This window comes from Trachemys scripta, chromosome 10 (assembly GCF_013100865.1).
Source record: "Trachemys scripta elegans isolate TJP31775 chromosome 10, CAS_Tse_1.0, whole genome shotgun sequence".
NCBI classification, from domain to species: Eukaryota; Metazoa; Chordata; order Testudines; family Emydidae; genus Trachemys; species Trachemys scripta.
The window spans coordinates 22174129-22185257 of NC_048307.1; positions in this window are offsets into that span (position 1 = coordinate 22174129).

Below are 11129 nucleotides of genomic sequence, written 5' to 3' on the forward strand. Positions count from 1 at the left end.
CAGAAATTTATCACCAATTGATGGATTAAGGGCACATTTCTGACCTTGAGACTAAGCAAGACAACACTGATAGGAATCCTATTCCTTTAAAAATGATCAGCCATGGATGATAACATGGACATCCTGGACTTTGGTGAGCCTTGGGGGCTGTTTGTAGACTCCTAGCTCAAAATAGCACTGGATATGGTGACTTGTCTCCACATATCTTGTAAATATTATGGTACTTGGGGCTGATAATTCATAGCACTTACTGAGTACATTCAAGCTTCAAAGAGAGGTACAGACATTGCATAAGATTGCAATTGTGCAGACTGGGAAAACTGTGTCATTTGTTTGGTGGCCTAAACAGGCACTGGTCATTCTTTGTTCTGTATGCCATACACATGGTCTGACACAAGTATACACAGAGTTGAAAAGGAAATTGTTCCCAATGGTTATATGGGGTTTGAGTATAATGGGGAGAAATTTAAGAAAGGTTTAGTCAACTGGGTAGAATATGGGACTGGGAACCAACAGGGTATCTGGCTTCCATTACAAGCTTTTGCCATTGGCTTCTTGTGTGAGTTTGGACAAGTTACTTCTGTGTGAGGGTAAAATGGGGATATACTGTTTTAAGTTCATAGATGTGCTGTGAGGCTTCAATAACAGTTACAAAGTGCTTTATAATCCTTACTTGAAAGGTCCTTGTGATGTTTTCTTGGGGTGCCCAGGACTGAGAGTCACTTTCTTACCCCCGGTCTCCAGCGAGAGAGACTTGCTGGTGCTTAACTGGGTGTCAGCTCCCTGAGAACACCAGCCTGTTAGCTACCCAAACAATCTCCTCAGGTTCATGCCAGCCCTCGCTTTGCTTTGCAAGTTAACAGTAGGTGGACCCCAGTCCCTAAGGTCTTTGATATCCATTCCTGTCACTGGCTACTCTCTGAAATACCAGGTTTCCTGTCCCCAAGGGTACAATATACACACCAGGTTTGTTTGATTCGGCTGAGGATCAGCTCCTGCATAACTCCACAGCACTGGCTTCTATTAGAGTGAAAACCAAGGGGTTATAATTTAAGCGATAGCAAATAAGGATAATGGAAGCAGAAAAGTTGCCTACAAAACAAAATCAGTACATGCTTGCTAGCCTGTTAAAGTTAAGTTTAGTATCAGTCTAAAACAGTCTTCTCTCACCCAAAGCCACCTTGCAGCATTTCCAACCAAGGTTGGTTGGAGTCCTGTTTTCATTAACGTAATCATACTGCCTGATTGCTTCTTGAGGTGCAGGATAAAGATGTCTTTTTGCCTTTCCCTTAGATTCCCCAAAATCATTGTTTGTCACCAGAGTCAAGATGACCTTCATGTGGTTTATTCCCTGTAGACTTCACATCCTTATGTTGACTTTGTATGCAAACAGGCTTGCATGGTGTTGCTTACAATGCTTAACTTACACGTGAACCAAGGCAGACAGGTGAATGTACATTCTTTGTCTGGAAAAATCTTTTGTCAGTCCTGCCCTGATTTAGACTTTAGAAACACGTGTGTGTGTGTGTGTGTGTGTGTGGTTGTGTGTGTGTGTACACACTTTTATTAGTGACCCAGGCTTTTATTAGATGCTTTTTGGATAAATATTAAAGCAGTGTGTCAGGTGTAGTGAATTTGTCAGAACTGTTTAGGAGTTGCTGTTAAAGAATCCCCAACCCTTTGCCACTTGGCATTGAAGAGTTCTTAGGGTCACAGTGCTGTACAAGTTCAAAATATTCTCTGACCCCTTACTGACCTTGATGGCCCACATCCCCAACCCCCCCCATGCCCTGACTCCTGCATCCCCCCCCCCCACATCCCCACTCCCACCCTGAGCAACAAACAGAGCTCTTGCACCCCCCCACACATTTGCACCTGCACCCCTCACACCAAATGGGAGCTGCCCCAGGTAAGCACTCCCTACCCCAACCTCCTGCCCCAACCCTGAGCCCCCTCCCTCATCCTAGCTCCTGGCCAGACCCTACACCTCCAACCCCTAGCCTGCTCCTGCACCCTAACTCCCTCCCAGACCATGCACCCCCAAGCCTGTGCTCAGTGCAGAGAGAGACAGAAATAGGCTAGAACCAGGGAGAAGGTAGGTACCTGCTCTACGTGGGCAGGGGCGGGAGGGATCCTGTTTACCCCCTCTCCAGCTCTGCTGTGCTTGCAGTTTACCCCTGGCCCGGCCCCTCCTTTGCTCCAGGGACAAACCCTAGCTCCCGCCCCACTGTGATCTTGCCCCTGGCCTCTGCCTTGCTCCAGCTGGGGACCAATCCTTCTCCCTGCCCCTGGCCATGCCCCACTGTCAAGGTGGATAAAAATCAATGAGAGAGGTGGCACAGACAGGAGACAGGGTCTGAAGTAGAGGAATGCTAAGTGGGGGGAGGAGCAGAGGGACAGAAGCTGGAAATGGGAGTGGCAGTAGGAGAGACTCTTAAATACAAAGAGAAGCTTGTAGAAAAAAGTAAAAATGTAATTAAAAGACCATCCTAGGAAGCACATGCTGTGTTTTTCTGGCTATTTTTAAAGGGACACTTAACTTTTTATAAATCACATGTAAGTAAATTTCTTTATCTATGATACTAATACATAGTATGTATGATACTAATACATCTTAGATAATAAAGTGTGCAATGCTAAGAACTTGAAGCTGCAACTATAGCAGAAAGTGGACATGTCATTCCTTTTCATTGCCCAACCTGAGAGATACGTGAAAAGTAAACAGAGTACAAAATAACAAACAAATGGAATATTTTAACATGCTTTCAAAGTGGGTTTCGAGCACTGTAGGGAGACGTTGCATTGGTTTTTAAAATAGCTGATTTCCTTAGAATTGTTTTAAATTGTGAGAATTCCATTTCCTTTAATGTGACTGTCTGGTAGCCAAAAGACTAGGAGTAATGGTGCTGAATGAAATCAAATAGAGAGTTTTATGTTAATGAAATATGAAGGTTTATCCTTTTAAACATTCCCATGTCAGGAAATGAAAAAGATGAGGCTTATATAGTAATCTTAATATGACCATATTGCATACATGGGATATTCCAAACTGCTTGCTTGTATGAGACTTCATATCAACACACTTATAACTTCATATGTAGCTGAGCTAATCTTACTATTAGAATCATAACTTCTGCATTTCCTATTTGTAAATTGAAATTTGTAACCTTATTATATTAATATGTAATTTATTTCCTCTTTCAGAAGCATTAAAGATATAAAAATCTAATTGCCTATAGTCAATGTAAAATCTGGGAAGGATGTGCAGGGGGCAGAATCCTTCTTTGGTTGTTCCAATATCCTGTTAAGAAATCGGGAAAAATATCCCCGGTTTATTACATGCTCCACCCACAATTGTTTATGGTGCAAAACACTACTTATCCTTTATGGCCTTTTTGGGAAAACACATGTGACATACAGTTGAAAACAGATGTTCACTTCTGTGGAACATCTACCACAAATGAACTAGAAGTGTGTCTGTTTTTGTTAAAATGCAGCTTTTGTTTTGTTTCTCAGTCTCAACAATCTAGTCCACCTATCTCTGCAGTTATGAGGGTTTACTCCAGGGCCTTCTCACGATCCTGTTTTGTGCATGGATGCTACCAGGATAGATCTGGCATCTGAATGTGAAATACAGATGTAGCTGGCTGTGTAATTTCATCACACTTGCTCCTTGGGACAGGCACTTTGTCTTTCTGTGGCCATTGTACAGCAGAGAGTAAGCTGCTGGTGCTAAACTAATTATAACAAGCTGTCCCATTTATGCAAAATGCATTTCCACTGCCTTTGTCAAGATCTCAAGCAGCTGGAATATATACTGCAAGCTAGTAAATTCTAACCCTTCACAGTAACTGATTCAAGGCTGCTGAATTTAAACCTGTGCCATAGATTGAGAGGAATTACTTGTTAGAGCAGGACACTGTCTTGTGTGACACATTTTTCAAAGCAGCATGTAATTTTGGATGCCCTCGTTCTTGGATGCCCAATTTTAGACACATTGGGTGTAATTTTTCAGAAGCGCTGAGTAGAACTGGTTGAAAAATTTTTCATCACTTCTGATGAAAAATGTCCTTTCTACAAAATGAAAGTTTTCCACAGGTTTAGGAAGACAGCAACCTGGTCCTTGGTTGAGGAAAAAGTTGAGAAACGCTGAATTCTAGTCCAGTTCCCTGCACTGAGGCAGGACTAAGTATCTATACCAGTGATTCTTAATAGGTGGCCTGCGGGCCACATGTGGGCCGCCCTGGCTTCCTGTGTGGCCTGCCAGCTAACCTTTATAAAAAAAAAAAAAAAAAAGTTAAACTCGCAGCCTGAACACTGCTAGCCTGGGTTGAACTCAAAGGGTGCCAAAATACAAGTTTGGCCAGGGCACTATTTTCCCTCAGACCAGCCTTGGATGCCACCCATTTTTTCATTAGCGATGGAAGTGGAGCAAAAAATGAATGCAAGTGGGAGTAAATATCGCAAAGTTGATGGTGAAAACTGAGCTTTTTAACCCAACCTGGACATTTGCTTTCCTTTAATTATGCCACCTAATTTAAACACAAAATTAAGGCTGCTTTCCTATGCCAGCCTATACTCCTGGCAAGGTTGCAAGACATGACAAAATTGAAAATCTGAAGTCTTTGTATCACCCTTCAAATGTCATTCTTACGACATCAGCAACTGCACAAGAAAAAGCAACAGCTGCTTCTCTTTGAATAATGTGGATACTAGCTAAAAAGAAAAAGCCTTTCCTGGGGGCCGAGCTGGTGAAGGAGTGCACGCTGGAAATGCTGGAGGAGTTTTTTGCTGGAGATAAAAACACAGGTGACATTGTGAGGCCAGTTCTCCTGTCTGATTCCACAGCAGTGCAAAGATTGGAGGTAATTTGTGAGGATTTTTTGTCAGCACTGCTTTCCGATTTAAAAAATGCCAAATACATGTCCTTTGCTGTGGAGGACTCAAGCAATTTTAAGTGACGCTACCCAGCTATCACTGTTTGTTAAAAATTTGACCATAATAAAAATCTAAGGAAGAATCTTTGTGCTGAATACCATTAAACCTACACCACAGGAGAGAGCATTTTTGAAAAGTAATGTAAGGATAAGGCCTTTTTCTGTAACCATATTGTAAGGCCTTTGTCTGTGGCCATATTAGGAGAGCAGCAACCATTAGCCAAGAAACAGGAAGTCACATCCTCACATTGCATCTCAATTACATTAAAACAATGTAATATCAGGCTGTTAAGAAGGAGATCCTGTTCTAATAGCACCCACTATCACCAGATAAATAAACAGATCTTAAGATGGTTACAGAAAAATTAGTTTGATCGCATTCTGTCTGGCAAGAAATCACTTATCAGTAGTTGTGGTTATGAAATCTTCATTTCTTTGTTTTATCTTTATGGTCCCTACTTCTCTATTGTTTGTCTGTATGATCTGTTTCTTTGTTTCTGTTACATAATTAATTTTCCTAGGTGTAAATTCATTAAGGTGGGGTATGATTGGTCAGAGAATTTTGTTTAGGATTGGTTAGTAATATTTTAGTAAAATGATTGGCTAAGGTACAGTACAGCTAAGCAGGACTCAAGTTTCACTATATATATAAAGTTCTTGGGAACCAACTCCAGCACACAGCCCCAAGATCAGAGCTGCCAGACCTCAACACTCTGCCAATGACACCGTGCAGAAACTGGAGTCCCCCAGATGGCCTGATCCTGACTGGCCATCAAGAAAAATTTATCTGTCTTATTGGGAGTGGTGAGCATTGTATGTGTAGCATGTGCATTCTGTTTTGGTGATTGTTAATAAATAGAGGTTAAGTAGGATATTACTGTGTAAGGCTCTTTCACTGGTAAAAGACCCCGTAAACCCGCAATAGATTAAGCCCTGAGTCCACAGGGAATGGGTGTTTGCCCAGAGGAGTAGAGCCCAGAGCCCATGAAGGGGTAAAGTTGGGTGCCTTTTGCCTGGAGCCCTAGGAACTGGGAAAGGGGGTGCCTAAATTAACTAAGTTATCCTAGAGTTTTGTGCAGGTAACAGTAAAGGGCTTTTTGGGAGGTGGGAGTTCAGATCTGCAGAAAGTAAACTTGCTTGTTACAGATGGAGCTCTCTCCATGACAGGGAAAGAGAAGGGCTTTGCTTCATGTTTGGCAGTGACACACCCTTCATTAAATACACTTCCCTGCATCATTCACCAGACTGTCCTGTGCATGGGAACTTGGAGGGGGGAAAAAAGGGTATTGTGATGAGATTAGTGATCTACATATGCTCAACTTCTGTCTTGCAACATCATCTTTATAAGACGTTTCAGCTGAATATAGTGACCTGTTGCAGCATAATGATGTTCTCTGGTTAAGTGTGTGTGGGGCGGGGAAGGGGAAGGAGGTGTTAGAGAGGTTCTGTGCGCTTGAAAAAGAAATAATACAATTTCTTTCCAACCACAAGACCAACAAGGCTTGTGAGTTTTTGAAATTTATGAATGATGTCCCCTCCATCACAAGTAGCTTTTCTATGTGATATTACTGGTCACTTGAATTCCCTCAACTTGCAGCTCCGAGGCCGTGCAAGCAGTGTCAGGGATCTGTTTGAAAAAGTGTGTGCTTTTCAGAGGAATCTTGAAATGCTTCAGACAGACGTAACAGGAAAGGTGTTGCTCTTTCCCACATTGTTTGGTGTTTCTACAAATGAAACTTTGATGAAAATAATGCAAGAATTCCTAAACGGTCTGACTGAAAATTTTAAAATGTGGTTTGAGAATTTTTTAAATTCCAAAGGACTTGCTTTTATTTGTTTGTGATCCATTTGCCTCTACCGATGGACCATGCCCTTCTGAAGAAAAGAACATTCTTGATTTAATAATGAAGGTGCCTTTCAATTAGAGCTCAGATGTTCTGAAGGCAAAATCCAGAGAAGTGGGACTTTGCTCAGCAAATTGAGTGCAGAAGTCAGTTTCAGAATACCCATATTCTAGCCATCTATCTCTTAGCTATGTTTGGATCAATGTACTTCCACAAATCTGGGTCTTCTACTGTGAACATGATAAAAAGCCACCACCGCAGTGGCCTGACAGATGAGCATTTTCACCAGCGTATGCTCCTTGCCCCCTGACCACCTACAAAGCTTACCAGAGATCATCGATGTCACCTCTCCTATTAGAGATTGCCACAAACACAGGTAATGTTGGCATATAAACTTTGTTCAAAGATCGAAACACTAATACTTATGTTGCAATAAAGGTCTCTTTTTATTGGCAGCTGAAGGTTTTTTTGTTTTTTTTGTCAGCCTTCTGCGCAAATGGTCCGTCTCTCATAAAATTCTCAAATCAGCCTGTGGGTAGAATAATTAAGTATCGCTGAACTAGACCATTCCTGACAGGTGTTTGTCTAACTTTTCTTAAAATCCTCCAATGATGGAGATTCCACAACCTCCATAGGAAGTTTTTCCTAATGTCTAACCTAAATTTCCCTTGCTGCAATTTAGGCCCATTATTACTTCTCCTATCCTCAGTGGATAAGGAGAACAACTTTATCACTTTCCTTTGTTATAACAACCTTTTACTTACTTGAAGACTATGTGCCTGCTCTGCCTTCTCATCTACTGATTAAACAAAACCCAGTTTCTTTTCAAACTTTCCTCATAGGTCCTGTTTTCTACATCTTTTAATATTTTTTTTGTTGCTCTCCACAACTTTCTCCAATTTGTCCATATCGTTACCAAACTGTGGTGCCCAGAACTGGACACAGTTCTCCAATTGAGGCCTTACCCATGCTGAGTACAGTGGAAGAATTACTTCTCATGTCTTGCTTACATTCCTGTTAATACAACCCAGAATGATGTATGTTTGTTTTTTGCACCAATATTACATTGTTGACTCTTATTTAGTTTGTGATACATTATAACCCCCAGATCCTTTGCTGCAGTACTACTTCCTAGACAGACATTGCCCATTTTGTATTTATGGCATTTCTTCTAATTAATTGTCCTAATTGAATTTCATCCTATTGAATTCAGACCATTTCTCCAGTTTGTCAAGATCATTTTGAATTCTAATCTTGTCCTCCAAAGCACTTGCAACCCCTCCCAGCTTGGTATGACCTGCAAACTTTATAGGTTTACTCTCTATGCCATTATCCAAATCGGTTATAAAGATATTGAATAGAACCAGACTAAGGACATATCCTTGCTGGACTCCACTTGATTTGCCCTTCCAGGTTGACTGTGAACCATTGAGAACTACTCTGAGTACAGCTTTCCGATGACTTATGCACCCACCTTATAGTAGGTTCATCTATATTTTCCTAGTATTGTTTGAGGTCACGTGAGACCATATCAAAAACCATTCTAAAGTCAAGATCTGTCACATTTATTGCTTTCCCCACTATCCACAAGGCTTGTTAGCCTGTCAAAGAAGAGTATTAGATTAGTTTGACATGATTTGTTCTTGACAAATCCACGTTGACGGTTATTTTATTGCATTATTATCTTCTACATGCCAATACATTGGTGGCTTGATTATTTGCTCCATTATCTTTCCAGGTACCAAAGTTAAGATGCTAAGTCTGTAATTCCCTGGGTTGTCCTTATTCCCCTTTTTATAGATAGATACTATATTTGCCTTTGCAGTCCTCTGGGATCTCTCCTCTGCGCCATGAGTTCTCAAAAATAATCGCTAATGGCTCAGAGATCTCTTCAACCAATTCCATAAGTATTCTAGGATGTAAATTTCATCAGGCCCTGCTGACTTGAAGACCTCTAATTTGTCAAACGCTGTCTCTACAGAGACACTGCCTTACCTTGACTACACTGACATAAGCCCTACACTTCTCAATGAGGTGATTTTATTATGTCAGCATAGCAGGAGAGTTACATCAGCAGGAGAAGCATTTCAGTGTGTACATGTCCACTGTTTCGTTGCCAAAAGCTGACTTCTGTTGACAAAACTGTGTAGTGTAGACAAGGTCTAAGTAATTCTTAACTTGTTTTCCTATTTTAGCCTCAGATCCTACCCTATTTACACTGATGTGCACTGTTAGTGGTGTGATTATTGCTAACCTTTTTGTTTAAAAAAAAAAAATTTAACACTTCAGCCATTGCTGTGTTTTTTGTTGTTCTCTCCCACTTCATTGAGTAAAGGGGCATACCCTGTCCTTGGTTTTCTGTTTTGCTTCTAGTATTTTTGTTAAATGTTTTGTTACCCTTAATGCCTCTAGATAGTCTAATTTTGTTTTGTGCCTTAGCCTGTCTAATCTTGTCCTTACATGCTTGACCTAGTTTCCACTTTTCATAGGACTTTTTGAGTTTCAGGTTGAATATCTCCTGGTTAAGCCAGAGTGGTCTCTTACCATACTTCCTATGAAGAAGGTAGCTAGGGGCATAAAGAGTAATAAGAAAACATTTTATAAATACCACATTCTGCCTCCTTGTTCTTCTAGTGTATTAAACAACCTTTCAGCTGTTGAGGTAATATTAAAATTGACTAAAAGCCAAGGCCCAAAAACTAGTTTGCCAAAAAAACAGTTCACCCAAAAATTTGTAACAGGAAAAACATTGATTTGACCGTACACAAGTAACAAACTGTTTGGACTTTGAGTAAAATAAAATTTCCCTGACAAATTTGCGTTTGCAGAAGATAAGAAATGTTGGCATTAAAAAATATAGTGTGCCCTCTAAAATCCCCCTTGTAATAGATTAAGGGGGAGGATAATATACACCTACTGATCTAAACATTAACATTGGGGGATTGCTATTGATAAGATTTAAAGTTTTGTTAGCTATATTTTTAATAACTTGTAATTATGAATAGTAAGTATAGCTAAAGTAGCATACAGGCCAAAGCTTTGCCTGACATGAGTGTGTTTGTTTTTCTCAATATAATTTGCTGATTTGTTTACTTGTCTTGGCAGCAATATTACTTTAACCTGTTGTGTTGGAAAATGTAAGCAAGAGGTACAAACATGCAGTGATAAATACCCCATGCCCCCTCACAAACTTAGAAACAGGATGACCTAGGGCAATGTGATCCAGAAACTACAAATTCAGCAGTAAAATTGTAGATATTGGGTAACTGAAGCTTGTGTACGCATAACATGTGGGTTAGGTAAAAATCAATAGGTAATGTGTTGAATGGTGGTTGGAGGAAAATTGGGAATGTTAAAAGGTTTAAGAACTCAAGTGAAAATGAGACCAAAACTGGAGAAATGCTAGATCAGAAACTGAAGTATGGGACTGAAGGACCAGACGATGAGATGAGAAGTGATGACCATCATGGAGGAAGGAAGGACTTCTTGGCATCCCAGGATACAATAACTTGGGTCCATTTACCTATTCAGTCTTGTCTGTTGTCACTTGTGTCTGGACATGAACTTATGCCAGACAAGTAACAATAATTCTATTCTGAAATTGTATTAAAGACAAAAACTTATTAAAACTAAATTGGATGGACTTGGGACTGGGTTTCCCACTCTACCCTCCCAACAGAGGGTGCTATTTATTAGCCTTCTCAATCTCTATCCTGGGTTTCAGATATGATACAGAATATCAAATTTGCCACCTGAGTATATGGGGAGAGCTCCATTATCTTCAAAGCAGGTGTGACCACTTACATAAGTGCTGTAATTGGCCCTGTCGATTGAATCAACTCAAAGTAAATGGTCTGAAGCCCAAGTTCTAAAGTTACATCTTCCTCTTTCCTTCTTTAATTCTAGCAATTGGTCTTTGGTATGAGAGAACAGTGGTGTTACATTTCAACTAAAATCTTTTGGGTGAAGAACATGCTGAAAGCTGAAGTGAATAACTATTGTACTGAAAGTTTTCTCCATATCTGTATGGCGTTAGCACTTACCCAAACTTTCCATAGTAGATAGCTGATCATTTTGTACAATTAAAACTTTTTTCCCATTTGATTTAATCAGAGACACTATTAGTTTTTTCTTTTGCTATAACAATCTTAATTTATCAGAGGGGTAGCCGTCTTAGTCTGAATCTGTAAAAAGCAACAGAGGGTCCTGTGGCACCTTTAAGACTAACAGAAGTATTGGGAGCATAAGCTTTCGTGGGTAAGAACCTCACTTCTTCAGATGCAAGAAGTGAGGTTCTTACCCACGAAAGCTTATGCTCCCAATACTTCTGTTAGTCTTAAAGGTGCCA